Source organism: Mustela erminea, chromosome 7 (assembly GCF_009829155.1).
Source record: "Mustela erminea isolate mMusErm1 chromosome 7, mMusErm1.Pri, whole genome shotgun sequence".
NCBI classification, from domain to species: Eukaryota; Metazoa; Chordata; class Mammalia; order Carnivora; family Mustelidae; genus Mustela; species Mustela erminea.
In genome coordinates this window covers 53,939,565-53,945,999 of record NC_045620.1, presented here as the reverse complement: position 1 = coordinate 53,945,999, position 6,435 = coordinate 53,939,565, and the positions used below count along the sequence as shown (strand labels likewise).

Sequence of the window (6,435 nt, the reverse complement as noted above, 5' to 3'; positions counted from 1 at the left end):
GGAAGGAAGTATGAAGCAGTATAGACTCTTTTTCTCAGCTTCTGCCAATAACCAAACCATTTTACCTGCTAATTGTTCACCCAATTAATACAAAGTAAGACCCCTACCACTTCCCTTTTGATTTGTGGTGTGATGGTAATACGGAGAGATCAGGACCCCTGTAAGTATGCAGCCTTGAACCTCAGCATAGATGCCCAATCTCTCTGCATCTACATCTTCATTTGTAACATGGTGATGACAACACATTTTCTGTTTCACCTCAGGACTATTATGTAGATGGAATAGGAGAAGGTAGGAAAAGTCTACAGCACACTAAGTTGTAGATCTCTGATCAGACAGTTCATATGTATTATGGTCTTGCTCTGTGTCCAGCAGAGTGTTAAGAGATACAACAGTAAGGATTGGCGCTCTTAAAGACCCTCAAAGTCTTTGAAGAAAGGAATGTGTTGCTTCTTAAAATGGGTGCTTAATATAAACTGTCTTCCCGTGTGAATGAATTTACTGTGTTTCTCAGTACCCCCAGGCTTCTATAGGGCTGTCCCCATTTGGAACGGTTTCAGCAAAGCAGCTGCCTAAAAGACGAGAGCTCTGTGATGTCATGTCTCCTGGGGTCAATATGTTCCCTTACACTTTTAAAGGGAGGTCAACATATTTCAAATTTGACTTTAGTAGTCTAACTTGTGATCAAACATATGGCTATCCACAATTACTTGAGGAATATCTAGGAATACAAGGGCCACTGAAACAGGCTGTGTTTGGAAACTATGAAATCCAGTGAGCTTCAATACTGGCTAGTTCTCAAGAGAGAAATTGCCCATCCAACTCCACTGATTAAATCCTGCTGTTTATTTAAAGATGGACATAAAAACCTTTGGGAAAGAAATAAATGATTAAAAATCACTTTAAGTTTCCAAGCCATTAACAGGAGAGTGATGACTACAACTGTTTCCGCTGCCTCTTTTTAATCAACTCTTTATTTTAAAATTCACTTAGCTCTGATTTTCGTTTTTAAAAATGGACACCATTGATCGTGTTGCTTTTCTAGACTATAAATCCATATATGTTAGGGGAAATTCCTTATTGAGTAGTGTTGAAGATTGGATTTCAATTAGCTAGCAACCAGAAGGACTGTTGTTTTCATTATCTGCAAGGAACCAAGTGACTCCCCCTTCAGCAAGTGGTCTAAACCCCTCTAAACTTGGACTTCATTCTTTAACAAGCGACGGAGAGGAGCAAGATGATTTGCCAGTTCCCTGCCAACCCTGATGTTGTTGGGCTTTAGGATTCTTCCAAGACTGGTTATTTTTAGTCAACAGAGAAAGCAGCAAAGATAACCAGAGTAGGAACTGTAGCATTGTGATATCAGTCGGCTCATGACAATGTGTTTTCTCATGCACAGGGCTTTTCTGAAAGGTGCTGTAACTGACTTGTGCTCTGTTTATATTTTCGCAGTTCTTGCATGTTTGATGGCTCCTCTGCCTTTCTTTGCCCCATTAGCTCAGTTGGGCCCTGAGAACCTTCAGCCAGTTTTCTCCAGCTGCAGCCTCTGAGGCACAACTGATGATAAAATGTCTCCATTCATCCACAGAACCACCTCTCTGTCTGGCCGATTTCACAGGGGTACAGCTGGGTTCCATCAAGCAGCATGCGGTAAAGGACTCTTTGCTCATGAGGGAAGAGCCCCCTTGGCAGAGAAATTGCTACTAGCATCTTACTGACCAAAACTCTAGCACAGTTTCCCTTGGGTTTTTTTTTTCAATTCTGATTAGAATAATAACCAAAGTCTTCCACCTGCCTTTCCTCGATAGATACTTGTTGCCTTTTCTAATGATATAATTACTGTCTTAAGACTCCTTGTGGGCTTATGGGTATATGGGTATAAAAATATAGTTTCCCAAAAAGGAGGTGTGGGAAGGAAATGAAATGAGACATCCCAAGGCTGTGCTTAAGGCACAAAGACTGACTTACAGGCCCAGATTGGGGTTTTTGCTTTGTTGTGAGAGGTATACAGACTATGGGCAGGCCCCAAATTATCCTGAAGCAACACGATTTTAGAGGCCACACTGACTGGTGAAAGGAGTGGGAAAAATGACATCAAGAGAGGGACACTAGGGGCGCCTGAATGGCTCAGTGGGTTTAGCCTCTGCTTTCAGCTCAGGTCATGATCTCAGGTTCCTGGAATCAAGCCCCGCATCAGGCTTTCTGCTCGGTGGAGAGTCTGCTTTCCCCTCTCTCTCTGCCTACCTCTCTGCCTGCTTGTGATCTCTCTCTTTCTGTCAAATAAATAAATAAAATTTTTGGAAAAAAAAAAAAGAGAGAGAGAGAGAGAGAGAGAGAGGGACACCTAGAGGAGAAGAATAGAGCCATCTCTTTAATAGTTCCTTGAGTACCTGCTATGAGTTTTGCAGTGTGATTCCTCTTCTTTATGAATCCATGGTATCGTTGGTAAAATATTAATTTAGTGATATGTGATGGAGTAGGTCTATTTTTCAGATTTCTTGAAATGCAGAGTCTTGCTTCAAAATGCACACAGGATAAAAAAAAAAATAGGTTACCTAATGGATAGCCGCTCATGTGGTTACAGACATTTCTGTGCCCATAGTTTTTCCCTAGAATGTAATTCTTGGGAAGGAGGATTGAATCATTCAGTTTGATTTGCTGAAAGAATTGTAGTGCAAACAAAGGGAGGGTCCAATTATTCCAGGCACTTGAAACATGATTTAATTAAATATATGTTATAGAAAATAGGGTCATCTGACCATTTTGCCGTGGAACTATTGTGACTGTGAAAACAGACACTATAACCATAAGATGGTAAAAAGGAAACATTCATTCAATAAATATCTCATGCAAATTTACTTTGTGGCAGGCACTGTGCCAAGCACTGGGGACCGTGTTAAAGAATACCATGTGCATGTGGTCCCCACTTGAGGTGTTTATACCTCAGCCAGAGAGACACACATTGAATAGCATAATTACTATTCTAATAGGTGTCATAAAGAAGTGAACAAATAATAAGAAAGACTATCACAAGGACATCTGCCCTGGTCTTAGGTATCAGGGGAATTTCTCTATGGAAATAACATATAGCTAAAAATCTGATGGTTAGGAAGAGATAATCTGCAGGAAAAGGAAGAGAACAACAACAAAAAAAAGCATAAATAAAGGCCCTGAGGTGGCAAAGGAGGATGACACATTCATAGAATGGAACTTGGAGAACAGAGGAAAGAGGGGTCGGATGTTCAGGAAAGTTAACCACGTAGTCTTAAAACTAGGGTGAACAACTTGCCCCAGCTTGCTTTAGATTTTTCCAGACTGCACTCTGAGAGTACTACATCTCCAGAAACCTCTCTATCTCAAGCAAATGGGGACCAGTTTCCCAAGACCATCCCAATTTTAAGGTTAACAGGCTACATTCTGGGAACCCCCTCTGCCTTGGGCACACCAAGATGGCTGGTCACTACACCTCATGGTAATAGAAAACCATAAGTAGAAATGGCACAGACTGATTTGAGCTATCGGTGATGGGCCTTGACTGGCTGTGGGGGCAGTTCCCAAGTGTGTCATTTGCACAACAGAGTGACTAAAGGGACCTTTCACTGAGACAAGAACCAGGAAGAAGAAGTCAATGTGGAAGGTGAACAATCATGAGGTAGGTATGGATATGTAAGTTAGTTTCTGTAAAACAAGTCTACTAAAAAAAAAAAAAAAAAGTGATTTGGGTATAGAAGGAAAACTGACTTAACTGAGATTCAAAACTAAGTTTCCAAAAACTCTCCTGCTGCTTCCACCAAAGTGTGAAGAAAACAGGTCTGAAACAAGGTCTTGCCCGCAGAAGCTTCTGAACCTGGGGATGACCAGATCTCCAAATGTCAAGTCCAGCTTTGTTGGCCATCCTGTCTAACATGTCAGATCCGTGCCAACACTGACATTGCAAATAATGAAGAAGTTGTTAAAATTCTCAATCCAGGGCACCTGGGTGGCTCATTTGGTTAAGTAGTCTGCCTTTAGCTCAGATGATGATCCCAGGGTCCTGGAACTGAGGCCCACATTGGGGTCCTTTCTGGTAGGGAGTCTGCTTCTCCTTCTGCTCCTCTCCCACTGCTTGTTTTCTATCTCTCTCATTCTCTCTAACAAATAAATAAAATCTTTAAAAAAATGCATCTGACTTTGGCTCAGGTCATGACCCCAGGGCCCTAGGATCAAGCCCTTAATCAAGCTCACTGGGCTACCTGCCTAGTGAAGGGTCTGTTTCTCCCTCTCCCTCTGCCCCTCCTCCTTGCTTGTGTTCTCTCTCTGTCTCTCATAAATATATAAATAAATATTTAAAAAACTTTCTCAATCCAATAAAGACAAAGAAAATCAAGTGTGAAATAAAAATTTTAGAGAATTTATGAGGTGATCCCCAAATCATTACACTGGCACACACTGTGAAACACCCTGTGTCACGAAAACCTACTTCTGTTTTTGAACATGTGAATGACAGTATTCAAGCAATTTTACTAGAAGTTAACAGACTATGATACTTGATTTTACATGTGTGAGATTCTGAAGGCCCTAGAGTATTATCGTTCTATGGGAATTATGCACACAGAAATGAAGGTTCATAATGTCATGACTGGTCATGAGCACAGAAAGCTACAGTGAATAGACTGGGGTTTGGGTGAGTTTTACCATCCTGGTCGAGAATATAATGTCCAAGTTGCTTCCTGATATTTCAAGGGTCTTGAGCTACTTTGGACTATCAGACGTACAATTATACATAGGTTGGATATGTGGAGCTTGGGTTGTATGCTGGCAAGTATGGTCTTCTAGAAGTAGCCATTATTCCATGGACATAATTATAATCAGCCAGTGAACATAGCCAAGGTTCTAGAGTCAGATTACATATGTTGTATGACTATACTGACAAATACAACATGGAATTAGATCCACCTTTCAATGATATCTTGGGCAGCTATTCCTGTACATGATGGGAACATGTTTTCTACAATGCAAACCAGAACCTCGTCAGCCCTGATGTCTTGGATTTCCTGGACAAGGTTTGGCAATCTGACTTCAGGTCATGGCTCACCAAAGGAAAGGCCATTGAGCACCTCTATTTCCACCCTGCTGTGAAGAACCAGACTTGAATGAGCTTGACTAGCATGTGGGAAGGGGGCGGGTAGGTGGCAGTACATCTGTCAGTAGTGCTAATATGATGTCAAGGATTTCTTTAGTGCCATTTGCTGCACCCCTTAGACCTCTGGCAGGCTTACCAGTGGCTGTCAATCTCCTTGGGATGCTTCTTCCTTGCACTCACACCCAACAGTAATGACCCCTTCATCTCCTGATGCCTAAACAGAGGTGGGGGAGTCCATTCTGTCCTCCATGCAGCTTAGACCTGGTAGAGAGGTAGAGAGGGGTGAAATTGTTCAGAAGCACTATGGCCATTTTTTTCCTAAGATTTTCTTTCTTTATTTATTTGTCAGAGAGAGAGAGAACGATCGAGCGCGCACAGGCAGACAGAATGGCAGGCGGAGGCAGAGGGAGAAGCAGGCTCCCTGCTGAGCAAGGAGCCTGGTGTGAGACTCAATCCCAGGACCCTGGGATCATGACCTGAGCAGAAGGCAGCTGCTTAACTGATTGAGCCACTCAGGCCTCCCAGAAGCACCTTGTCTGAGCCATTGCTTGTGGATTTATAGTACTTCAAATCACTTTTTTTATGTTGAGGAAGTATTTTTATTTTTTTAAGAAAGCATATTTTTTTAATTTAAATTAAATTAGCCAATGATTCATCAGTTGCATATAACACCCAGTGCTCATCACATCACATGCCCTCCTTAATGCCCATCACCCAATTAAACCATCCCCCACCCACTTCCCCTTCCACAATGCTCAGTTTGTTTCCCAGAGTCAAGGGTTTCTCATGGTTTGTCTCTGTCTCTAACCCCTTCCCATTCAGTTTTTCCTCCCTTTTTTTATGATTCTTTGCATTATTTCTTATATTCTACATATGAGTGAAACCATATAATTGTCTTTCTCTGACTAACTTTTTTCACTTAACATAATACCCTACAGTTCCAACCATGTCGATATAAAAGGAAGGTTTTCATCCTTTCTGATGGCTGAGTAATACTGCATTGTATATATGAACCAAATCATTTTTTAAAAGTACATAGGCCGATATTTTTCTTAACTCTAACTTTTCATAACTCAGGGATCCCCTGAAAAATTACTTACAGGTAGAATATTTCACAGACAATTTTTTTCTTCCCTTCCAAATTCAGTTCCTCCTCACTAAAGAACAAAGGTAAACCAACCTCAATCTCTGTGGCTGTGATTGGGTGGAGATTTCTTCCCATGTCCCCCATTGCCTCCCCCACCATCCCATATATAGGGAGGTTTGTATCCCATGCTCTTCCCTCAAAGATCAAAAAATGTAGATTCTTCCAG

General features: G+C 41.5%; 1 pseudogene; it reads left to right on the top strand.

Moving 5' to 3' along the window:
• The first annotated feature begins 4,494 nt into the window (after nucleotides 1–4,494).
• Nucleotides 4,495–5,314, top strand: LOC116596355 (annotated as a pseudogene).
• The last annotated feature ends 1,121 nt before the right edge of the window (nucleotides 5,315–6,435 follow it).